General features: G+C 41.4%; 1 protein-coding gene across 1 annotated transcript in view; it reads right to left on the bottom strand.

Annotated features, from left to right (window-relative positions):
- Positions 1-27,263, bottom strand: part of MB21D2 (Mab-21 domain containing 2) — a 109,832-nt gene that overhangs the window by 17,106 nt on the left and 65,463 nt on the right. The gene's annotated exons all lie outside the window — the stretch shown is intronic.

The raw sequence follows: 27,263 nt of genomic DNA, 5'->3' as shown, positions 1-27,263 counted from the left end.
CAGAAATTATTGACCAAAATAGTAGCTATTAAGGGAGAAATAAGAGTTTGTTTAACTTCATAGTACTAAAGGATGTTGTTAGAGTCAGTTGCAAATTCTGTAACTCTTGGACTTCAGAGAATGAAATTCAAGTTGAATATATGTTCCCCACATAAAGAATGAATAAAGTGCAGATTACTGGAGCCAGAACTGACATGTAAGGGATGAGGCTGCTGAGGCTCAAAAGGTTAAGGAGACACAGCACGGCACCTGGCACAGGTGCTGGAAATAAAATCAAAAGTCCCTGGTTCTCAGTCCAGGGCTTTTTCCACTTTACACTGGGTTTCAAAACATGGTTTGTTAAAAATATAGGTCCTCGTGTCTCACCCCAGAAGGTCTGAAGCATAATCTTTAAGGAGACAGGTTTTAAATTAGCAATGTTGAAATGCTTTTACAAATTGAGACTGTCCTCTCCCTCCCTCAATTTCAAAGGAGCCAGGTAACTGCACGCAGGCAAAACTGTCAAGTTAGCAGAAGAAATTAGCTACTCTTCAAATCAGCAAAGACACAACTAGGGTGGGACATTTGGAAACATGACTAATTGAGATTCGGGAGAGATGTGGCATCTCTTATTCCTCACAACTGGGGAATTCATTCACATCCCTAAACTCCCAGGCATTCATTTTGCTTTGAAAGAAAATGATACATTTGTGCTAGATTTTTGCTAGTTATTTTTTTTCAGGCCCTTTATGTCCCTCTACCTATCAGATAGGGGCTGATTTTTGTCCTCTATTCAATCTTAAGGATAGACAAAGTGATTGTGTCACCAGCCGAGAATCCTTAAGGACAATTGGCACACACACCGCATTTTACTTGGGAGCACATAAGTGGGTCGGGGAGTATTGAGTGTGGGGCTGACTTGGTAGCTGAGCAATAAGCCTGTGGATGGACACAATTACAGCTCAGTCCTTGAAACCAAAGATCACGTTTGAATAGTCTGAATAGACATATACAATTTCCAAAGCTATCAACTGTCCTGGAGTTGAATTTAGACACAATTGATTAAATGCTGAGATCCATATCCATATTGTGTCCCTTCCAAAAGTCCAGTTAGATTAGGTTTTATAGTTCAGTGGGAAAAAGCCGACAGGATAAGCCCTCTTTTAAAAAACGGTGCCTGTAATGAGACAGGTCATTAAAGGACTCAAACCCAGATGTGGTGTGACTGTGACATGCAGAAATCCCTTTTTTTAAATTTCAAAATATTAAGGGGGTACAAATATTTTTGTTACATGGATAGCTTTTACAATACTTAAGTCGGGGCCTTAAGTGTGCCCATCACCCAAATAGTGTTCATTGTACTTGCTTGTTAGGTAAGTTTTTACCCCTCCTCTCCTGCCTAGAAATCCCATTTTTAAGATAATGGCAAAAATGCCATTTTGTGCACAGACCCAAGTCTTATTATGACAGTAACTTTCACACAAAAAATACCATAATTCTAGTTTTAAAGGGGTCAGCTTGGGGAGAAACCAGCAAAATCATAGGAAGTTTTCAGCATTTCCACTAGAGGTCACGCCTTCCTAATCATTCTTTATAGTTGTTGGCCTGGCTCCAACCCAAAAAGTAAGGCCTGAAGGTTGGACGTAAATGTTTAAAATTCATAACCTGATTCTACTGATATGCTTTCAAAGTGAGTCGCAACACAGTGCTTCTTGCTGGTGAATCCCAAATGCCCACATGCTGTTTGCAGCAATTCCACTGTAATGGTGGGATACCACACGTCCACGGAAAAAATTACATAGCTTTGAGGCGAACAAGGCATGTGTAAAAGAAAGATGCCTGGAGAGATAATGAGGATGATGTGATAGAAGTATTATGAATTCAGAATACAGACAAGCTTGAACGTGAACCCGAGCTTCACGGTTTATTAGCTGTGAGACATTCGGATCACTTACTTGACTTTTTGAAACTTTAGTTTTCTCATTTAAAAAAAAAAAATAGGGATAAAACCACCTCTCTCACAAAACTCCTGTGACACATGACTGAAACAGTTACCTAAAGCTCCAAGTACAGTTTCTGGAACTTTGCAAGACGCTGAGAATGTAATTTTCTTTTTAAGAATCACATTCTGTTCACACTTCTCTAGGTGAACTAATAACACTGGCTTTTATTCTGTTATTTAGGCATGGGACCTTTTAAAAAGAAATATTCCAGTATTTTTTTCTACCTGTTCTACTACCTCCCTCCTGTATTTTTTCTTTTTAGTTTTTAATAAGCAATGCAGTCGTATGGTTCAACACTCAACGGTGTAGCCATAACTTTGCAGGGCAGGCTCTGTGTCTGCTTCCTCCCGTTACCGAGAGCGCCCCCTGCAGTGCTTTGTACGTGTCAAGTAATACGCAAGGAATGAATGAAACCTCCTGACAACTGTCAGCTTTATAAGGTACAGAAAGCACTTTAAATAAAAAGTATCACAAAGCACCCAGCAGATATGAGTGAGGGAAAGAGGGAGGAAGAGAAAGAAGCAAATATACTGATTTTTAGGGTCAGTTTTAGCTTAATGCCATCTTTTATGGTGTTCAGTAATGACAGCTATCATTATTGAAAACAGTAAATTTGTCATCATTAAACAGGTACCAGCAGAGCCCTGTACCATTACGTCAGTTGACAAATGTTTGAAGTTATCTCTAAAATGTTTGTGATCCAGCGCCCTCCCCTCATACCCTCCTGCCACCATGTATCGCTGTCGAAGTCCAGCTGGGGCCCCCAAATCCTTTCACAGGGACACGTGCTACACCTCCTCACTGGACTCTATTCCCATCATCACTGCCCAGCACAAGCTGCAAAAAGGAGCTTCTTAAAAGACGGCTCTAATCACATCACTTGCCTGCTCAAAACGCTTTCCTCCATCCCCGTGGGATGGGCATCTCCTGCACTCCGAGGCCAACCTCCATTTCAGTCGTTGTCTGAACTGCTCCTTCATACTCCTACAGGCCCCCCCAATGTGCTGGTCCCTCACATATGTCCTGTGCATTCCAGTTCCCAAGCCTCCACTCGTTCTCTTTTCACCCTCCATCCTTGCCTGTTGAAATCCTGCCAGTTCTACCCCCTCTACAGGTAGGCTTGTGCCTCCTCACCTTCCACATGTGTACATATTATTTCCTCTCTCTCTTTGCATAGCATTTTGACTGAGCTGATACCTTATGAGATTTATAGTGTGACTTGTATTACTGCTATTTGAGTTCATTGTCATGGCTCACATAAGACTGAGTTTTCTGAGGACAGAAAGGCTTACTCACCTGCATCCTCTGTGTTCTTTGTCTGGGATTTAGGCCATTGGGGCTTAGAAACAGTCTGTCCTGCTACAGAATGTGTCACTGTAGCATGAACTGCTTATATAAGACTGACAAATAGGAAAATTATGTTAACACAATTACAAGTAGTGTTGGTATCATATGCAATTTTCCCAGAACATTAATATTTTGTACAATCAAGGAATGGCAGCTAACAAAATATATACAAACACAGCAGAATGCAACTCACAGAGACAATGAGGCTCACGTTCTTGCTTCAGACTGGCATGTGGTTCTTCTTGGCTCAGAAAACATGTGGCTTTTCTTTGTTATTGTTGCCTGTGATGTCAGCGCATTTCATCCTTGTCTCCAAAATTCAACAATTTAATCCCTTCCCTAAAACTCTTTTCATCAAGCCACCTTCAACCTTTTTTTAAAGGTAAAGTACTATATTAGACTGATTTTTTTTTTTTTTTAAATCTTTTCGTATCACTATTGCTTTTGTTAATGTCCTGCTTGCAGGCAAATAAGGTTTTGGGTGACCTTCTCTTAACCTTATTTTTCCATTAGGTCACGTTGTTTTTTGAATGCAAGTGTGCCAGAACCTGAGAACTTGTGTATGCCGTATCGTAACACAAATGCCTAGACTAATAATCAACTTAACCAGAGACGGCTGGTCTTCAGAAATGATTATGATGTCCCTCAATACATTCCCTCGAATGTCTACTGTTCAGGCTGGCTCTCAACGAACTGAATATCAGAGAAACAGGGAATGAGCTCTTTCGCTAGAATCTGTAACTGCCAGTGGAAATGCTCTTGGGGAAGACAGACTGACCTGAGCTGACACGGAAATATAAGTGACTCATAGTTTTCCTGGAGAGCTGAGTATGTCTAAAGAATGCTAGTGCCAGAGGTCTCTGGGTTCTTGAAAAAGGAAAGAACATCTGAGGGGAAAAGGCATAGGAAGCAGGTAGAAAAAAAAAATAAAAAGAGAAATGGGAATCAATGTTTGCAGTGCCTAAAGCCCATGTATATTATATCCTATCTCACTTAATATTTACATGCAAAAAATCTATCAGTTTGACATTTTATCTTCAATCTACAAGAAAAGAAAGCCAGGCTCAGTGGTGAAGGGATTTGCCTACAGTGACTAACAGAGGGTTGCCTGAATCCAAAATACCAGCTTTTCACTGCAATAGTAGTTTCCAAACTGAGTGCCAAGGGCTGGGCCTCCAAGGAGCCCCATCATGAGTGGAGGGTGGAGGGGAGATGAAGTGTAAGGAAAGAACGTGACAGCCAAGTGAGCAGACCCTGGGCCTCCCACCCCCACTTCAACCACTTTGATCTGTTTTACATATTGGGCTTCCGCTTAGGCTACTATATGACGTTAGAGTCCTACAGTTTTAAAACGAGGAGGGAAAGGTTTGAAAATCACAGCACCACAGCAAGCTGCCTCTTGCCCAATTCTGCCTAAGGCTGGCCTTCAGCAGCAAGATAAGTCAGTGCTTACAAAAGATCTACTCTATGCAGACTGTTGGAAGGGTCCCCAATTCCCTGCTCTGATCATTCCAAAGATGTCTAAAAAGATTTTAGTTTTACCAACTGTATGTACTTGTTTGACTATTTTTACCCATTTCCAGACATTCCATGGTAGATCGGGGCATGGGAGACACAGCTGGCATCCACCTGTGGAAGTGCAGGCTGCGTGGAGAGCAGGCCCTGCAGCCCTGCTGCCGGTGCCCTGGGAGGAGCCTTGGAGCTCAAGGCAGAACATCCATGCCTAGTCCTGGTGCTCCCTGGGAGGAGGCATCAGGTCATACCCCCTTTCCCAGGTCTCTGCTCTCTCGGCTATCAAGTGAGCTGAGCTGGCTGGACTAGATGGTCTTTGATGTTCGTTCTGACTTTCAGGAGTCTACACATATAAAGTGTGATTGTGTTTCTATGTTGAGAGAAAGGAGAGGGAGATGCTATATTACAGGTGAGTTTGTAGCAATTCAGAGCTAACAGGTGTAAAAAGTACATGCCCCACATACACATGCAGGGGCAAATACAGACCCTTCCGACAGACTATTTCTCTAAAATTGATGAGTACCAAGGAACAGATTGTAAAAAAGAAAACAAAGACATTATGAATCCTAATTTAACTTGAGCAGAACAGAACAACTTTGGACAATACAAAGGTAATTTTGGATCTTTTCAAAGACCTTTTAAAGGTCGGGGATGAGGCTCTGTGTTGTAGGGAAAGGATTTGTGTAGAAGTTTCTTTAAAGTAGTTAGGAAAAAAATAACGGCCCTGGATTTACAGCCAGTCTCCAGGCAATAAATGATTTGTCATTTTCTTCTGGTATTAATTCTCGCCTCAGACAGGCGCAACGACTGCGGATGAAAGTGCGACTGCGGATGAAAGTGCGCACCCCAGTGACTGCTCAGGCTCCCCCAGCATCCTGCCCCAGGCGCTCTCTGCAAAGGCCCACCCTCCTCCCAGCAGCTCTGCTGGCATCATCTGCACACGCCTGCAGGTACAACCTCTGAGTACCTACAACTGCAGCCCTGCCAGCTATTCCATCCTCAGAAATCTGTTTAAAACAAATAGAATAGTCTGACATTATGAACCTCTCAAATAACAATGTACACATCATTTATTTGAATGATGCTGCTGCTTCTAGATAATGTTAATGTCACTATCCAACCACCCCTGGACTCTTAACACCAATCATTTGTTGAGCATCTACTTTGGGCCAAGGGGTTTTTGTATATTATCATTAATCTTCATGAGGCCCCTGGGTACTATAAAGAAATGGAGACTCTGAGGTTAAATAATTGCCCAAAGTTACGTAGTCAGTGGAGCTGATCTTTGAACCAGGTGTCTGACTCCACAGACAGAGCTGACTTACAAACACTTCACACAGCTAAGTGGTGCTGCCATCACACCTGCTCTGCCCCGTTCCTCAGCCTCATCCTCACAGCTCCACTCCTGCCTCGGGAGGCAGCAACGCTGCGGAAGCTCTCAAACACTAGGGGGTCCGGAAATGAAAGAAGCTGGGAAATCTGGAGGCAAGCGAGGAGATCTGAACCTGGAGATTTTTCCGTACAGAATTTTCTGTCTCTTCCCTCTCATTTTGCCTGAAAATCTACCAATGAGGTTCACTTTTACAATTAAAAAATGGAAATTGTTTCTTGGAAGTTAAGATGCTAATTAACATTTACTCTTTAGTATAAATGCGTTCAGTCAGCATGAGATTTTCTTACCAAAGTGGGGACCACCTGCCTTGCCAGAATGAGGAAGGGTCTTTTCTGGGTTTTGTTTTGTTTTGTTTTTGAGACAGAGTTTCACTCTGTTGCCCGGGCTAGAGTGCCGTGGGGGTCCTCAAAGCTCACAGCAACCTCAAACTCCTGGGCTCAAGCGATCCTCCTGCTTCAGCCCCCTGAGTAGCTGGGACTACAGGGGCAGCCCAGCTAATTTTTCAACTTTTTAGTAGAGACGGGGTCTCGCTCTTGCTCAGGCTGGTCTTGAACTCCTGATCTCAAGTGATCCTCCCGCCTCGGCCTCCCAGAGTGCAAGGATTATAGGCCTGAGCCACTGCCCCTGGCTAGAATGGGCCAGTTTTAATTCAGAGTTGACAGAGTGATTTGGAGATTACCTAAAGTGCCTCAGTGGGCCATCAGGGTGTTAAAAGGCCCTGAGGACAGATGTTAGAGATGCAAGAGGCAGCACCAAGGAAATTCTTTGTCAAAACTATGCTCAATTTTTCTATTCCTATTCCTTTTCCTCCCTCCTCTGTAACTTTCTACTTCTCAAACCCAGTCTAGTAAGATGAGGACAACACTTCGGTGGCAAACTGAGTTAAAATGGCACCTGCAAACCTAGGAACGCTTTGGAACGCTTTTACATGGAAATATGTTGTCTGATTCTAAACAAATTTATACCCATCACATTTCTAAATGTGAAGCTATCAGAAGACATTATTCACAGCAAGTCACATAGAAGCTAATTACATATACTGCAAACAGGCTTAACAATCCAAAAGGAAACAGTGTGTGTATGTGGTGGTGAGGGAATTTGGAATGGGGAATCTGCTTAAATTTTCATTCCTAATAGGAGTGGTTTCTAAGTTTTATTGAAGGTGAGAGACCATGATACCCTAGAGAGTCATTTATACTGTTTCATTTTAATTATTGGTTTCTCCCCAACATGAGATTCAATAGAAAAGGTAATATAAGCTCATCTCATATACCAGTCTTGACAGGCATAGACGTAGAGAAGTCATTATTAGAATGGGAACTTGCCAACTAACTCTATTCCTTCCATCCCTTTTTAATACTCACCTAGAAAGTGATCCTAACAGACATAAGAGCAAATGCTAATGACTAGGCTTTATAAACAATAAAGTCCAAAGTGGGTGCTATCAGAGTGACCATGAGGAAGCATGAGGGCCAAAGGGCTGAAGGGAACCAAAAAAATTGAAAGACTCTGGTCTCTTCCTATTACGCCAGTGATTCTCCTCATGGCCATGGGCAGGTCACTTTATGTTTTATGGCTTTGGCTTTTCTATGTGCAAAAGAGAAAAGAAACATTCCATTGATCACATTCATCCACCTCAAAATTGCAGGGGCCTTAGAACATCTATTCTGACTGCTTCATTTTATAGATGCGAACACAGAATGCCAAAGAGGTGCTGCTAATAGTTAGAGGACACACAACTAGTGAGAGTCAGAACGAAGACTAGACTAGACCAAGGTCTCCTAATTCTTAAACCAGTGCTCTGATACCCTGGTATCAGTCAGGTATACTACACAGAGGCGATGAGATGGCCTATAAATGTACAAACCTAAGTCCTTACAGGACAGCCATCAACACATTAATGGAGACATTCAGATGACATTCGATTTCTATAGTTTCTAATATACTAATCAGATATGATAGAATATGATAATAAAAGTCATATCTGACACATTTATAATCCAGTATGATATTCATTTAAAGTTAAATTTACATTTTTAAAAACATATCCAAATTATTTTCACACTGAATATCCAGAGTTCTAGTTTATTTATAGATAGCTTTAACCAAACATATTTAAAATAAACTCAAGATTACCTGCAAAGAAATTCTTTTTAGGTTTAATTTTAATTAACGCCATACAAAAATGAATCCAATTTGCTTTAAAAACACTGAAAAAATAAATGTTTGATTACCTCTAAAATGACTTGCAGGTGGAGAATTCTTAACTGCATCTACTCAAAGTTTAACAAAATGCATTTCTCCTAGATAAGTCTACTCTTCTGACTGAGAGCTGAATAGATAGGGAAAGGATTACTTATGGCTGGCTTGGACTTTGAGACACATATTCATATATGTAAAAGGTTAATTTTAGAAGTCCAGTACTCATGATAATTTGTTTTATTCAAATCAATTTCTGTTTTTGAATAAAACTGACAGAAGAATGAGAAAATTTTAAAACCATGGAAATAATAATTGTTTCCTATGTTAAAACATAACAGAAATAACATCTGAGGGCAAACCACAGAGAGTCTAATGACCCTTGGGGCAAAGACAATTAAAAATCACTGCGTTCCCTCTCTCTGCTGACATATGTTTATTAAAAATTTGTTTTTGTGAGAACTAAGTGAGCAAAAGTAGCAATCTCTAATGTAGGTAATATATCCAGCTTTAGCAAGAGAATCTGGGACTCTGAGAATAGGGTAACATCACTGAGGAACTTACATTCCAGATGAAGAATTTAAGATCTCACATTTTAAAACCACGTTATTCATTTTCCCACTTAGACCAAAAGCTCTCTGAAGGCAAGGACAACGTCCCCAGTGCCTAAGGCCCCCATGGAAAAGTAAGTTACTAAAGTATGCTGGAAAGTATAAGATCTCAAATAATTTGGCAAATCCGTGTGTGTGTGTGTGTGTGTGTGTGTGTGTTTAACGAGGGCAAGTTTAAAGTTGGAGTTGGTAGAAAATAAGGGGAAAGGGTGGATTATGGGATAAAGCTTCCTAGAGGAGATAACGTCTTGAGTTGACTCTTGAAAGAAGAAAGTACTTTAGGTAGGTGGGGAGATTTCTAGAGCTGGCTCAGCCATTACATTGTATGATTTGGGAAAAAATAATTTAACTTTTCTGGGCATCAATTGCCTCATGTGAAATGATGAGTATAGAAAACTGTTAAAGTATTTTCCAACTCTAAGGATTTGATTAAAATAGCTGATGTTCATCAAGATGTGCTTGAATTCAGCTGTGGTCCACAGCTTGTCCTTAAGGAAGGGATTATAAAACATATAATTTTAAGATTTCCATTTAAGATTTTTAACCTTTTTATAATGCCATCTCTTTGAGCGTTAACCCCTTGCCATTCCATTCTCCAAAAATCACTCCTATTTCTTTCCATTTTATGTTCCCACACCAAGTAAACCCTGTGTTTTATGAAATTCTCCTAATCCTCTTCTATGGCACCTGCAGAAAGGGGTCAGGAAACCCTGGGAGATGCACAGAGCAAAGTCCAGCCAAACGCTTCTTCCTCTCAATCTTCACCTTCTCATTTCAAAGATCTACCGGAAATATTACATGCCCCGAGTAGCTGTCCATAATTATGTCTAGCCTAGGGGCTCTCCTATGTGCTCACATTCTGCTGTGTCTTCCACGCGACCACATCCCGGTACGCTCTGCTTAACCTATCTCCCTAGTGGAACATCAACTCTTGCGAATAGAGGTCTGGTGATATTCAGGCCTATTACCTGCTTTATTTCTAGTTCCTCGCACAGTAGCTGGCACAGAGTAGTAAGCTTGTTGAATGAATGAGAAAATGAATGGTTTAGAAAACAGACGCAAATTCTCATGCCAGATCAAGTGAAAAAAATAGAACGTGGAAGAGACCTCAGAGAGCATCTGGTCCAGTTCCCTCATTTTCCAGAAGCCAAGGAATCTTGGCATAGTGCCCCATGAAATATAAAAAAAAAAATTTTCAAGAAACAGAATATTAGGAAAAACAAACATTCTCTCTTAAATGAAAATTCCAGCTCACATAATCTGCAAGTGGAATGTAAATAATTAAAATTTTCACAACACTAATTGTATTTGGCCCTTATTAGTGTCTTCAAATGTGTACACCTATTACCTAATGGTGTCAAGTCTACATCTTCCAAGCTCAATTACTTAGTATGTAGATCAGGCAAGATTTTCCCTTCGTTGTTTCTCCAGCCTTTCGATGCTCATTAGCACCTCCAACAGAAGGCAGAGGAAATGAAACTCCAATTTATCAATGTCAACTGTTGAACCAGCAAATTGCATCAGTCCCGCCCCCACTTGGAAGTGTTTGGACAATTCTGAATCAACAAGATGTTGGCAGCTGTGTTCCTCTGGTTCAGTAATTGCATTGTTTCCTACTGTGCTCTATGGCTTGTGAAATGAATTTATTAAATAACCTACACAAGGGGAATGTGGTGTGGGCCAGTACAAGCAGCTCTGGGCTGGTGTCGGGAGATGTCTGTAGTTTCCCACTTGGACCACTGGCCTTGACTCCAGTTTTTCTGATCCTCAGTCTCCTTAAACTATTCAAGAGGATAATAATTCTGCCCTGGGCAGTAGAGAAATCTCTAGTATTTAAAACACTGTGTGCTTCCCCTTGCCCCCCGCCTTCAGAGCCTTAACATTTATCATATTTTCTATATATTAGAACCTAGCATGCTTATTTTCAGCCCAAATTATGCTTTTTAGTTATGTTATAACATCCATAACACAAAACAGTACACAGGGCTTGACGGGAAGCACCAGAATCGGTACGTGTAACTGACCACTTAATACGGAATGACAATGGTTAGGAAAGGAAAATGGAGTCAAGGCACATGAAACACAGAGGGATTTAAACATATATAGTACAGAGAGCAATTTGATTGTCTTTGGTATGTTTGCCAGTTGGTGTTTTGCCAGTTGTCTTAGGCTATTAAAACAAGTTGGTGTTTTATAAATCTAGGCTTACCCTGGCTGTGTGACAGAATGAGAGATATTTTTAAGTGAAGACAGAAAACATACTTGTACGTTACTGTGATTGTAAAAGGGGAAAAATAAATACATTTAATAAAAGTCAACCCTAAGCCTAGTAGACCCTATTTCAATTAGTGTTAAACCTGCTTGGAAGGCAGAAGAGTTTGAGACCACAGAGAATGCCCCCAGAGAGAGGCACCTTACTGAGGTGTAGGTGGCCTGTCTGTCTCCCTGCCTCTCTGGTTTTAGCTGGGCCTTAAATAGCACAGGCCTCTTGGTTGCTGGAGCATCTTTTCTAGACAAAGATAGAGAAGACCGAGTGCAGAGGAGGTTGGGGAGGACAGCTTCCTTTCAACTGCAGGTCTGGCACTCACTCGGGGCCCCAGTTTTGGCTTCAATTGTTTTCCCTCCCTTTCTTAAAAAGCAAAAAATAAAAGGAGGCTTCCTTTCTAATTAAGAAGCAGAATTTCACTCCTTTCCAACTTCCCCAACCAATTATCTTATAAATAGAGCTTGATTCAGATCCACAATCATTTATTGAAAGCTACACAGAGCCTACAGGTTCTGGCCAGGTGGTATAAATAGCGGGCAGATTCTTACTGGGCTGATAACCCCGCGATGGGGATAATGGCTGCTGAGGTTTAAGATACAGTATGTAACGGATCTGATTTACCCCACAGCGCCCGGTGCTGACACCCTGGAGAAGTCTATGGAAGCTGGGCCAGGTCCTCTCTTCCCCAGTTTCTCACGTAAACTGCACAGAAAAGCCCAGGAGGTCAGAATGACAGTCTCTCTTCCACAGACAGGGAAGTACGTGGCTCCTCAAGGACAGGAAGCTGCGAAGTGAGATTCAGGAACTGAAACCAGGTCTGGCTCACCCCAAATCTCACCTGCTTTCTGCAACGAGACCTTGGGAGTGAATCTCTAGGATATTCTGTTCTTTCTAGACTGACCCGGTGGCTGTGCCTTACAAAGCACTCTTCTCAATAAATTAATGACAGTTTTGGTTTTTCTCCCATCTCTTTTAAAAGTAGAATGGAATGTGCACATAGAGGTTCATTACTGGGGCTTTATGTTCTTTAGATTCTGACTGAATGCAAATTTGCTTTATTTTCTAATTAGGAGCAGTCTCCAGCCAAATCACAGGTCAATAGCCTGATGGGCAGCACAGAAGAGTGTGGGTTTTAAAAAGCCACACAAACTGCGGCATTGAGAAGTCAAGATCAGCACTCGAGTCCCACCTGGAATGTCCTCTGGACCGGGATGGGAGGCCAAGGGTCCCGCTCACTTCTCCCTCAGGAATGGGGACCCAGGAGCCTGTGTTCCTGACCCACAAGCGCTGTAGCAAGTCCCTTCCTCACCTGGGGCCTGCTTCCTCATTTGGAAAATGCTAGGTTTGGCCAGGTTGGTATGTTTTTTAAAGCCATGTTTACTGAAGTACAATTTATGTGCGATAAAATTCAGCCCCATTTAAAGATGCAGTTGGAGGAGTCTGACAAAGGTATAAAGTTGTGTAACCACCACCACAATTAAGACATAGAAGATTTCCACCACCCCAAAAAAGTTTTCTCATTCCCCTTCGCAGTCAATCCCCTTCCCTGGTCAATCTCTGTTCTGATTTGTCCCTATAGTTTTGCTATTTCCTGAGGGACACATTATTTAAACCATATTAGCCTTTTATGGCTGGCTGGCTTTCACGTAGCGTAATACTTTTAAATTCATCCATTTTCTTGATTTATCAATAGCTTGCTTCTTTTTATTGCCGAGTAGTATCCCACTGTATAGATGTGACACAATTTATCCACTCAGCAGTTTCTAGTTTTTTGCTAATAAGAATAAAACTGATGTAAACATTTGTGCATAGGCCTTTGCATAGACATAAATTCCATTTCTCTCAGGTAAAGAATTAGGAGTGTGATAGCTGTGCCACTTATTAAGTGTGGGTGTGTATTTGACTTTCTTATAGTGTCACATTATTTTCCAAGGTGGCTGTACCATTTTGCATTCCCACCAGCCATGGACGAACTGGCTGATATTTAATGGGTAGCCTCAGATAATGACTGTTATTACTTTGACAAATCAATGCCCCATGTGCTTCTGGAGCATTCTTCATTTTATTCAGGAAGATATATTCTGAGTGTAACACTTCCAGGGTGTGTGTGTGTGTGTGTGTGTGTGCATTCGTAAGAGGGAGAGAAAAGTGGGTGAGAAAGGAGGAGGACGAGGATCCACTGATGGACATCTGAACTCTGAATGATGCATTAACAGGTTTCATTGTAAGCACTGTTTGGGTTCTATTTTGCCTCCCACCCACTGCAAGCTAATTACCTCACCATTTTGAGGACCCAGCTGTTGCTGTCTGAAATCTGACCTTGACTGTGAAGTGGCTCACAGCTGCAGCAAACTGCCAACCTTATAACACACGGGCTCTTATCCTTCATACCACCCTTTCTGTTAACCAACTTTGTGAAGCAGGCTGCTCTCTTTTCCTAGTTCCTTTTTCCCAAACCAGTTGTCTCTGCCAAATAGGAGGAGGCAGGTACACCCTGAGGAGAAAGGAATTTTGGTTTCAGTGTAGCCTTAGAGATGGTGCTACTGGAAGCTTGTCTGCCTCTGTTCATTTTGCTACTCAAAGTATCATTCATGGACCAAGAGCAGAGGCATCACCTGGGAGCTTGTTAGAATGGAGATTCTCAACCTGCATTCAAGACCTACTGAATCAGAATCTGCGTTTTCACAGGTGACGCAGGAGATCTGTAGGCACATTAAAGTTTCAAGTGCTAGAAAGGGATGTACATCACAAGGAGTTTTCATTCATTCAAGTTAAGAACTGGCCTAAGGGGATGAGATGGCCAAGCTGATCAGGACAAAATTCTGTTGGAAAGGCAGTGTGGTCTGAAGGAAATAGCCAGCCCCCAGTGACCCTCACCTTCTGGTACCCATGCCCTGTGTAGTCCCTTCATGCATGGAAGCAGGGTTGGTCTGTGTGGCAAAGCCAATGTGTGAAAATAATAGCATGAGATGTTTGAAGCCAGGTCATAAAAGACATTGCAACTTTTTCCTTGCCTTGGTCCTTTGGATCACTTGCTCCGGTGGAAGGCAGACAGTCTCTATGCTGCATCTCCACAGTGTGTGGAGAGGCCCACACTGGGATGAGCTGAGGCCTCCCACTGACACCAGCACCAACTTGCCAGCCCTACGAGTGAGCCAGCCTGTATGAGGAACTCACAGCCCCAGTCAAGCTTGCAGATGACTGCAGCCCTACAACCTCATGAGAGACCCTAACCCCCAGCTACACCACTCCCAAATGCCTGACGACTTCAAGAAATTACGTGAGATAATACATGCTTAATGTCTTAAGCCAGTATGTTTTGGGGTAACTGGTTACTCAGCAGTAGATAACTAGTACAACAGAGAGATGACTCTAAGGCTGGTTCCCCCAACTAGTAGTGATATTCCATGGTCACATCACTGTCATAGTGTCTCCGATGACTCATCTATAAAACAAGCAACCACAGTTCATCAAATCTTTGACACTTTTGAATATAAAATCACCATTATTTTATATATCACTAAAACAGAAAAAAAAAATTCCAGTTCAGACACCTTCAATTCTAAGATGCATACTAATGTTAGAGATGTAAAACTATGGGAAAGGGTGCATCTTAAAAATCAATGAAATATAAATTATCATACTTGTTCTACACACTACACAGAGATGTTGTAAGGATCAATGGAATAACAGATGAAAAGACACCTGGAAGGAACTGCTTGGCAGCATCCTGAAGCACACAGCTGGAGAAGGGGAAGTGACATTATGGTCGTCCAAACCAGCTAATTAAACTGGCTCCACTGGGCTCCATCATCTCACTTTTAGTGCTATTGCCTCGGGCTCCTATCACAATTTATGCTCAAAATAACTGCTACAAAGCCAAGCTGAAAGGAAAAAACAGTCAAGGAAAACCATCTAGGGCAGTGTTCCCTAAACTTGTTTCAGCATAAGAAATTACTTGGTGTATTTGTTAAATATATAACCAGGCCCGTCGCCTAGAGACTTTGCTTCAGTAGATCTGGTTGGTGGGGGGGATTGGAATTTGCATTTTAACAAGGGCCCCAGGCAGTTCTTATGAACATTCAAGTTTTAAAACACTGATCTAAACAAGATAATATCCACCCACTTACTGATATTTTTCCTTGCATAAAATCGTAATAGAAAATTAAAAACCTGAATTGCCTTAGTTATGTCCCCAAATAAAAATGCCTCCGTGCAAAAACCTGTCTTACTAAGGAAAGTTTACCATCAGCTGGAAAACTCACTGAAGTTATGGGAAATTACCCTACTCAATGTTTATGATATAAAAATCTGCATAATTAGTGTAGCAAAGAATAGATCTCCCAACAGTTGACCTGTCTTTTTTTATTGCTCAATAAAAGTTGCTAGACAACCGTATTTTACTTTTTTGCTTAGACTGCCAGAAATCTTTTATCTAAAATTCATGCCCACCCAAACAATAATAACAATAAGAATACCTATCTTACCTAGGTCAAATAAAACATATTTGCTACTGCACAAAACTTCTTGTGAGGTTTTGGCTTTGCCCTGTATTTTAATGGCCATGTTATAGCCAAGTATTTTTTCTTAAGGCCTTTCTGGAAGTAGGCAGGAAACAAATTTTCAAATCAATAGTGTTAGTTTGCTTTGTTTGTTTCTAAGCACATTTAGACTAAACTGCAACCCAATTTCTAGCAACTCTTTCTCAAGTTATTTGGGTTGTCTCCGCTCCTGCCCATCCCTTGGACAGCTTTTAAAACATGGCCAAAATGCTAACCCTATCTTGGCAAGCAAACTATGACCCATTCAAACCAAAGAGTTAAGAGAATAAACAAAAAATAATTTTAGAACAGCTCCTCAAAGGGCTCTTCTTTTCTCTTCTCTGGTGTACAACATCATTTTCTCACAGTCTGACTAACCCTAGTGGCATATTCAGGCTATGAAAATCTTCCTCTACAAAAACAAAACAAAAAACAAAAAAACTTCCACTTCATTTTTAAACATCTCACTCGTGTGCCTTCAAGTTTTGTAACAGAAATTCATCCTTGACCTGAACTTTTAAATATCCCACAAACAATAATTAAGTCACTAGGACCCTGCCGTGAAAAGGGCATTTTCTGACAGATGGGCAACCAACCCAGAGCACAGAAACAGTTTCTACGCTTCCCCAGCCTTCAGAGTAAGGAGATGTGGGCAAGGATTTCCATAATCAACCTTCAAATCTACCCTGGAGATCTGGGTGCATGTGGAGTCTCCAAAGGACATGTCTAAATTGTCAATACTTTAGATTGTGGAATAGTGTTACTCACTGTTGTCCCAGTGAATATTTTCAATCTCTATGAATTTTTTCATACCCATCTGGCTGCTCAGGCTAACTTCAACCTCTTCTCCTTCTGGTGAAAAAAAAAAAAAAATCTTTTTCTCTATGGAGTCCTCCAGACTTCTCCTCTCCTCCCATCAGGGCTAATCCCAGCCTCATCTGTATTCCCAGGACATGCACAACACCACACAGTTGGCTGCCTCGTAGGTTTGTCTCTGCTGGTGGTCCAAGCTGCTTGAGGTAAGTGATCCCAGTTAATTCGTCTTTGCATTGCAGGACTGACCACATTGCCTGGGACATGGTAGGTGCTCAGTCCATTTGTGTGAATGAATGAATCTAGTTCAGTGACTCTGAGGTCCCTCAGATTCTCTGATTCAAATTTAGTCATGACATAAAGAAGGACATGAGGCCCAAGGAAGTGAAGTAATTTTTCCCAAAGTTGTACCAAAAACAGAAAAAAGATAGACATAATTCCAAATTTTCTCATTCTAATCCCCTGTTTTTCCATTATGCCACCCCTGTGGGACCAATGGCCTCTGCCATGACTTCTCTGATCTTCCCAGCTTGGTTAACCCTTCCCTCATCCTTCATAGCTCAGCCAAAAATCAGGTCCTCCGAGAAGCCTTCCAGCCTGGGGTAAACTCGTTCGTAATATGCTCCTGTTTCTCCTGGAATCTGGCCTGTTCCTTTGGAGAATTTATCCCAATTTGCAGTTATACGTTCACAAGTGAAATGGGAGATGTAGGTCAGAGGCTATGAAGTAGCAGATATGTAGGACGAACAAGTCTAGAGATCCAGTGTATGACATAAGGACTGCAGGTAACAAAATTGTACTGTATTTGGCAGGTAGGCAAAATGAGCAGATTTTTAGGTGTTCTTGCCACAAAAATAAAGAAAAATGGGTAACTATGTGAGATGATGGATACGTTATTTTGCTTTATTATAGTAACCTTTTTACTATCTTTATGTATCTCATAACAAGTTGTATACCTTCAATATACAGAATGAAAAGTTATTTTTAAAAAACCAAAAGTGAAATTATTTTATTAAAGCCTATTTTTCTTAGTAAAATATAAACGCTCTGAGAATAGGGACCATATATTTGTTACTATAGTTCACTGCCATATCCCTAGTGTCCAGCACAAGAAGCCTCTTTAAATTTTTGTTGAATGAATAAATCATTTAGGAAATAGAAAATGGGTCTGTGGTAGAAACATTCTATCTCATAAACAGGAGAGATACAATAAAAGTGGCAAAGCGTCCTTGTACATTAAAAGATATCTCTAATTTTACATTCAGATAATTCACTTTATAAATAAGACTGATATGTCTGGGCGTCAGGCTCTAGAAAAGTCCTGGTAGCCTTTCTCTTTCAGCAGATTCACCACAGGAAGTGCTATTCACCATGAAAGCAAGACAAATTAGGAACACCAACGTGATGTTGACAGAATTTCCTTCTAAGGACATACTGAAATGTTCATTGGATTATGCAGACAATTGCTTTCTACTATAGGTATAGACATTTCAGAGGATTGTATTTGATTTGCCCATGGATCTTTTACAAGTTTCTTTAAAAAAAAAAAAAAGTGTCTTAAAAACATACAATATTTGAAAAAAAAAAAAAAACATACAATATTTGCAAATTTTATTCCACTTAGTCCAGAAAAAGGGCTAGGTCACATCTCTGATTCCTATGTCACTTATCGATTCCAGAAAGAAGTGATGACAATTTGATGTAATTTCATAAAACATTTTAACAGTTTTTTAGGTCTAAAACTATTTAATTAAACATCAAGAATCACTTCTAGTCACTAGAATTGGAATTAAACTAAAAAACTCTGGAATTAAACTAAAAAAAAATGGATCACTTCTATTGTTGTCTGTTTCTGTTCTTCATCGGTTTCAATATAACAAAACTCTTGTCAACTTACAGACTTAGGAGCCTTGATCCTACAACCCATGGTGAGAAACCTGACCTCCTTTGAAAGATCAAGAAGAAGAAAGCATTGAAAAAAGCCCTCACTCAGACAAAAAGCTTTTGATTAGAGGATGTTACTATTTTTAGAATGTTCTTAGCACATTCCCAATGAAGTGCCATTGTATCCTCCCTCCTCAGAGCTTGAAAAAAAATGTCATACCACATCGGTGCCTCTGAGGTGTTGGTATGAGGCAATGGTGAAGTCAGAAAGTATGGTTCTATGTTCTGATTTGCCTCTGAGTGGATGGAATTGGGTTATAAATCAAGAGATCTAATAATAAATGTAGCTCAATCCTTCCCTGGACCTTGGCTTCCTCTAATATTAAATAAGGAGCATCCCTCCAAGGTACCATTCATCATTAGTTGCACTCTGTAACTCTGACTTTGACTCCCTAACACACCTCAGAGGTTGTTTCCAGAAAAGCAGGAAAATGACCAGACGGCTTTACAGGGTTCACTCTATTTTACCTCCGCTATAGAGACCCAACGGTGCCCTGAAGCCACCCCAAGCCACTGCCTCATGTGGACCTCTAACACACTAAGGCAATCTGGATGCTTGTTATGGACTAAACTGTGTCCCCTGCAAATTCTTATGTTGAAGCCTCAGTCCCCAGCATCTCAGAATGTTACTTAATTTGGAGATAGAGCCTTTAAAGAATTGATTCAATTCAAACAAGGCCATCAGGGTGAACCCTAATTAATGTGACTGGTGTCCTTATAAGAGGAAATTTGGACGTCCAAGGGTGCACACACACACAGGAAAGACCATTCGCAGACACAGCGAGCAGACGGCCATCTGCAAGTCAAGAAGAGAAGCCCCAGGAGAAACCAAACCTGCCAACATCTTGATCTTAAACTTCTAGCCTCCAGGACCGCAAGAAAACAAATTTCTGCTGTTTAAAACACTCTGTGGTATTTTGCTATGGCAGCCTGAGTAAACTAATACAATGCTGAACAGATTTACCTGTTTAGATGGGAACAATCATCTTGCCCAGGTCTCTCCTTTCTCTAAAGAAAAGCCTTTTTTCTTGATGCTGGAAAGTAAGTTTCCCAAGGTGACACAGTTACTTAGTGTCAGAAGAGGTTACTAGGACAGAACTTATGAGGAGAAACAGGTGCTCTCAGCCACTTGGACTTTTTCCTTTAAAACAAATGCTGATATTACAACAAAACTTTGAAATATTTGGCACAAGCATTCAAATGATATATATCAAATACCACACCCACAGTATAGTCATCACGCTTGAAGAATCAATTTTAAATTAGGATATGGCAATGAAGAACTAAAAACACACATTTAAAATATGCACTGTTTGTGCCCAGAACTCTGTTAGCATTTCTTGATCGGAGTACATATTAGGACTTCTTCCTCCACTCGAGAAGGCCAACAAGTTCCCTCCTGCATGTTCTCCACAGCTACTGACTCCCACCTGGGTGGTTTTCTTTCCCACAGGGGCTTTCTGCAGCCTGTATGTATGAAGAGACACTGACACATCAACATGCCTATTTTTAAGAATAATACCACACATGAGACTCAACGTTAGCAGTGGAACCTGCCTCCATCTCAGCTCCCTGGTGACGCTCAATGCCAGAGCCGGCAGTCCTCTCTCCCTGGTCTGACACGGGCTCCACACCAAGCACAAGACATAGCTCCAAGGGGGAGAAAGGGCCACAGGTCTAACAACGGTTCACCACTGCAAGGCACGCCCCGTCCACAGAAGGCATCAAGATGAGCCCCTGGAAGAGAACTAACGTGGCATAATCCTGTGGGCCTTGATTATCAGAAATGAATTAAGGAAAAAGGAAAGAGTTCTAGTTCTGTGGTTCCCAAATGACATTCCTTGCATGAGTCTGGGCTGTGCACATCTGAATCATCTTCAGAGGTTTGTTTAAAAATATAAATTCCCAATCCCCATTCTAGGACATTCCATTCCATGAGTCCAGGGTTTTGGATTCTGTGTGTTTAAATGATCCCCAGGTGATTGTCTAATGTGGGAAACACACAAAACTGCTATACCTTTTTGGGTTGAAAGAAAACGACTGAGAAGTAGCCAGTATCTACAAATTACAGCACATGTCATTGAGTCTTTATCATTAATTACCAGAAACATCAGAAACCTGGAGCATTTTGAGATACTATTCACCTATTTTTATATTAGGTATCTATTACTACATAACAGAAACACCCCCAAACTTAGGGATTTATAATAATAAACATTTCTTATCTTTTAGTTTCATTAAGTTGAGAATTCAGGAGCAGGGGGGCTGGGTATTTCTAGCTCAAGATCTCTGATGAGGTTGTAGTTAAGTTATTCTTTGACTGGGGCTGCCAGTCATTTGAAGGCTTGACTGGGGCTGAAAAATCCATTTCCAAGTTGTCGGCCAGAGGCTTTAGCTCCTTGCTGGCTGCTGGCAGAAGGCCTTAGTTCTGTATCACATGGGCCGCTATGTAGGCTAGAAGTTTAAGAATCCTCTTGACAGCAGCTAACGTACCCCACAGTAAGTGATCCCAGAGAGAGCAAGGAGGAAGCCACGGTGCCTTTGTGATCAAGTCTCTAAAGTTGCACACTGTCACTTCTACTTTGTTCTATTCGGTAGAAGCAAGTCACTAAGTCCAACCGCGTTCGAGAGGAATAGGCTCCATCTTTTGAAGTGAGTGTCAAAGAATTTGTGGACATATTTTAAACCACCACACTTTCCAATGTTTCTGTCATATGCCAAGAATGAAGTAGAAATTAGAGACAGAAAAACATATATGGTTTTCACCCAGCCCTCATGAAATCTGGGTCACAAGGTAGAAGAAAGAATCGAAGTACCCAATGTATTATTCTCCTTTTATGAAGTGAAGCTAGGCAATGCCCAGTTATTTAGGGGAAGAGGCACAGAGCGTATTGCATTAGAAGTCAAAAAGGCTTGGCTGTCAGACCCTAGTTTCCCACTTTTAGCTATGTGCATCCCTTAGCCACTGAACTACTACCTTCCTCCTCCACAAAATGAAAACTACTTATGACCTCATGGGGGTGGGTTAAGGGGAAGGGATTCTGTGAGGGCCAAAGAAGATAAAATTCGTGACCATGCTAGATAAAGTGCTATATATATTAATAATTATGATTACTAGCAAGCTTATTGTAAGCAAGGATATACATACATATCAGAAGACGAAAAGGCCAGTACACTCAGGTCACCTTAATTCCTTTGAAGGTACCACCTCTGGATTTGTGTACCTTCCCTCTAGAGGCAAAACAGCCCTTTGCTGCTCTCTAAGAAAATGCCACCCTCAGGGACACTCATCTCCCTGCTCCAAACTGTGTTTTCTTTCCGCTAGACAGGTCCTATCCGTGTTGTTCCTAGCAATTAGGACAGGATGGGCCTTGTAAAATGTACCTAAACAACTAGCCAAAGCTACCCGATCAATTAAGTCCCCTAGAGCAGTGATCCCCAACCTTTTTGGCACCAGGGACTGGTTTCATGGAAGATAATTTTTTCATGGACTGAGGGTTGGGGAGGATGGTTATGGGATGACTCAAGCACATTACATTCATTGTGTACTTTATTTCTATTATAATTACATTGTAATATACAATGAAATATTATACAACTCGCCATAATGCAGAATCAGTGGGAGCCCTAAGCTTGTTTTCCTGCAACTAATGCCGCTGCTGAACTGACGGGAGGCGGAGCTCAGGCGGTGATGTGAGTGATGGGGAGCAGATGTAAATACAGATGAAGCTTAGCTTGCTCACCGCTGCTCACCTCCTGTTGTGCAGCCCAGTTCCTAACAGGCCACGGGCCAATAATGGTCTGCAGCCCAGGGGTTGGAGACTGCAGCTCTTGAGGACTTACAACTCATTGCTTTCTGAATTTTTAAATGTCCATTTATATTGAAGGTGAGAGTGAGAAGGAACTGTACACAAACATGGATGTTTCTGGAAATATTTTGTGTTTGCAGGTATGTCTACACGTATATTTACGTGTTATTTAAGTATTATTTATCTAGATCTAGATATATGCAAAAATAAAAACTAGTTAGACAGAATTCTATTATCATCAGAGTGGAAGCTTTCTCAGAGCTCCAGAGAAATTAATTTGACTCAGAGTATGGCCGCTAAAGAAAATGTCAATCTACACAGAAAACAACCTTTTAACCACCTAAAAGCATGAAAGTATCTGAGAAAGCTCATTCCCAATTCTTTTTCAAATTCCCTTCTCATCTTCTCCTCCTCCCCAGTATGTTTGGACTCTTTAAAGAGAACCAAGAAATTCCACGGTTTGGGGGTAACTCACTGTGCTGAAACATGTAACATTAAACCTCCCCATGGTCACTATGGGTAAGAAATATCTACGCAGAGATAAGAAAATAGCTTGTAAAACAATACGCAATATTCCTCCAACCATTAGGGGGCAGAAGACATATTTGAATAAAAAATATTTCAAAAACTATCTTTAGTCAATAAATCAAAAATCCAAGGATCATTACAAGAATAAATCTAAATGTCCCCTGCAGACATAAAAGATGATTATGAGAAGGAACAGAAAAAGTCGAGGTGTTCAAATTTTAGAAAGCCACCTGCAGTGTTCCCCTTTTTTGCAGAGAAGAAAGGGGAAATGACTGAAATTAGAAACATACACATTCCACATTTTCAAAGTCAACTAAAGGAGCCAGGATTTTGTTCAAAATGAAAAAGAAAATCAAAGCTCCTTTATTGAATTCAACCACCATAACTCTGGGAGTACAAGAAGGGATTTTATTTTTTTTTTTCTTTTCTTTGCTTTCCTTTCTTTTCTTCTTTACTTTTTTTTTTCTTTTTCTTTTTCTTTTCCTAGAACCTCCTTATGAAGCTAAGTTACAGTATATGGAACAGTGTATTGGGAGATGTTCCAGCAATGTAGATTGCAGCCCAATCCCACGAAGCCTAGAAAACACAGAGTCTGTTCTCGAGTGAATTACCTGTTTGAAACCGATGAACAAAGTCCTGCAGTAGAGTTTCTTGTGGTGGGAGGTGACTAGCTGAATCTTTTTAGATGACTACGTAAGAAAATCTGCTGAAATGTGGCACTTGTATGGGCTTCTTGAGCTTTCTTGTTGAGTAGAATAGTCAAATAAATCAGCAACTTTGGACAGGCAACTGCTGGACAGATGAAGGCCAGGAAGACGAGGCTTAAGTTGGTTAGGACAACTTCTCAGAAGCTTTTTCTACCTTGGAATTGTTATATACAAATACTTTTCTGCAATTATGGGGTGCCACCAAGTTGTTCCTCTTGTCACTAAAGCTGATATATAATAAGCAGGTTGTAGAAAATATTTTACAGAAATCAAAATCAGCATACCATTTGTATAATGGAAAGAACACAGGTTTTCGATCTGAAAGACCTAGGAGTGAATTCATAAACTCTGTCACATAGTAGCTGACTGAGTTAGATAATCAATTCTTCTGGGCTTTACTTTTCCCTCTCTTAAAAAAAAAATAAAAGGTGGTGGGGGGGGGCAGTGTGCAACAGGTTATTAGGAAGACAAAATAAACATCTCCATGAAAAGTACTTTGTATAAAGTAAAGAAGCCAAAACAGAAAATGAGACCAGCCTCTGAATTTAAAGAGTTCCCAGGCTAGGGGGAAAAACAGAATATACATATATACACACACACAGAGACACACACAAAAAGATAAGACAGGTACAGCAGCCAGCCTTCAAGTTGCCCCCAATGACCCCACCTTGCCGTATTCACACCCTTGAGTAGTCACCTCCCACTTTGTATCAGCATTAGTCAATGTGACAAATAGGAGTGACTGGTTTTTACTTCCAAGATTGCGTTACAAAAGGCACTACAACTTCCATCTCAGTCTTTTGTTTATCTACCTCTCTCCACTCACTTGGAAAAGCCAGCTGCCATGTCATTGAGCAGGCTTGTGGAGAAAGCCCTCAAGTGGAAAAGGGCTGAAATTTCTTGGCAGGAGACTCATAACTAAGCTTAGAAGTAGATCCTCCAGCAAGACTGCAGCCCTGGTTGACAGCTTGACCGCAGCCTCATGAGCAGCCCTGAGCCAGAACCACTGCTAGGCCACTCCCAGATTCCTGACCTTTGGAAACTGTGAGAGACAATATGCGTTTGTTGTTTTAAGTGGTGGAGTAATCTGTTACACAGCAATCGATAACCAATACATTAGGTGACACTAGGAATTGCAGGGTTTGGAAGAGGAAGAAATCCCTGCAGGCTAGGGTTCTTTGTCAAAGGAGTAGGTCCTGAAGGAATGATGAGTTTGTGAGGGGTGGGGGAATGGGAATGTGCTGCAGACTTGAGCAGGAGTGAACCAGGCAGAGGGGCAGGAGGGTATCAGACAAGCTCAGTGGGCAGGGGATAGAAAGACACGGATGCCAGGCCAGAGGTATCTACACCTGATCCAGCCAATGGAGAGCAGGTAGGGGGCCTTGAGAAGGCGATGACTGGGCACTAACTAAGACTGAGGGTGCCTATTGGGGGACATGTACAAGATGGGACAGGGGAGTAAAACCAGAGGCAGGGAGGTCAAACAGGACCCTTCTGCAATGGCCTGGGGAGAACACAGAGTGTAGCTGAAGCAGGAATGGAGGGAAGAGATGAATGAGAAGTACAGCATGAACATGGTCCACCACGTCGAACGCCAGCCTCCCACAGCTGCCTGTCAGAGCCTGAGGTTTCTGAACACTCACTTGGTCATTTAATCTGTGTGCATATTAGTTATATGCCTGAGGACAAAGCTACCACAGGACACATTTCTCAGTCAAAGCACCACCATTCATGCATATAACGTGTTGTCTGGTACACAACACCCTGCACTACAAAATTAATGCCATAAATATTTGAGATGTTACAGACACAAAATTATAGTAAATGTGTAAGGTCCTGTTCCCCTTAAATCACTTGACTCTAAATTACACTATCATTAATAAAATAAAGTCTGATAATAATAATAATAAAAGAGGACACATTATGGAAGCAATAGAGAGAACATTCAAAAAACAATCCTTTACCACAGTGACAGGTCTGAGGAAGAAAGCACTGAGAAACAATATTAGTATTATCAATCTCATCAAGTCAGCCTATGGAACAAAAGAAAAATCATCAATGGAGGTTCAGAGAACATTTAGATCCTGGGATCTCTATGGGATTCTTTGGGAAGTGGACACTGTCCAATTATTCAGAGGCTGTCAAAGCCACTGCCCATGTTAAGTGCAATTAAGGCCATTCCAGTGAAACTTTGGCAGGAAAACTGACAAAACGGCCCTCGCCTTTGGCAGACTGTCTTTGACTAACAGAAGTCTTAAGAAACTGGAGGAAAGGAAGCAACATGCCCTTGGGGTGAAATGAACACACTTGGCCTTTTCTTCCTAAACATACAGGATTAGTGCCCATCTGGTTTAGCCCATACTCATTTTATACTTAGGGAAACTGGACATTCGATTAGGACTAGCAACCAGGTTTACTAAGGAAATAACATGAGTCAACCCTGGACAGGGAGAGGCTTAATCTTTCACATCTGTAGCTCGCTAAAGGCTTCTCGGTCACTAAGTTAGTCTTGTCAGTGAAACTACAAAAGGCAAGTGCTGAAAGAAAGCTCCTTCCTGCCTGGGACATGTCAGAGTGAAATGCTGATAAGCCTTCCCAGGAGGGAAAGGTGCTAAGAGCCCAGCTTTAGTAACCTTTCCTTTTCTGCCTGCTATGATCAGACAAGGGGACTGTCATCACAGCTTAGGGGCCAGCTCTGCTAACACCACGCACTGTGTTGGGACCACGGAGATGCTAAGCATACTCCTAGATTCAAAAGCAATAAAGGTAAGGAAATTTGCGCATGAAAATTGGACATCATAAATTCACAGAAATATAAATATATCTCTATTTGGGAAACAGTGATGTCTGTCAAAGGAAGTGTATACAGTATATACATGCAAACAACAAGACAGCTGGATCAGGGGAGAAAGAGTCCCTGGAAGTTGTAACAGAAAACCTATATTCACGTCCTGGCTTTGCCACGTACCAGCCATGTAACCTGCAGGTTATTTCATTTCCCTGAGCCTTGTTTTCCCAAATTGTAAAAGAGAAATAGATGCCCTCTTCTTTGTCCACCTGTCAAGATTACAAGAGAGAAGAACCTACACAGTCCCCAGCCCAGGCCTCTAAGCACCCATGGCCACCCTCCAAGCATAATCAGACAAGAAGCCTCCTGGAACTTACTCCCCATTTGCATTCTGAGTCCTACACTGCCAAACTTGGGCCAGAGCACCTGTCCTCCTAGCTCCAGAACTCCCACTCCTCCTCTCCTCCCATGCTCACTTCATCTGCTGATTATGAAATATGCTATTATTGTCCAGGTTTTGATTTCTGCTCAGCTTTGTTCTTTCTAGTTCTGCCTCTCTTGTCCAGAAACTTACCCTGGCAGTACCTGAATGCCACCCCCCACCTCCCACCCCAAGCCAGCCCGGGGGGACATCTAATGCAGCCAGGCCCTCTCATTACCCTGTCCCTGCCTCTGTGGTGATGGGGGCTGGATACACAATGCCCACCAACACTCATTTTTATTTTACTTTCAGACTTTTGGAGGGAATGAGTTTAGATAGTTTTCTTGCCCTGAATGCTAGTTAGTTGTCATGTGAATTAAATTTCATTATCTTCATCACCCT

The sequence above is a fragment of the Eulemur rufifrons genome, chromosome 7 (genome assembly GCF_041146395.1).
Source record: "Eulemur rufifrons isolate Redbay chromosome 7, OSU_ERuf_1, whole genome shotgun sequence".
NCBI classification, from domain to species: domain Eukaryota; kingdom Metazoa; phylum Chordata; class Mammalia; order Primates; family Lemuridae; genus Eulemur; species Eulemur rufifrons.
Note: the sequence above shows the minus strand (reverse complement) of the source record. Positions and strands in the feature narration are given on the sequence as shown.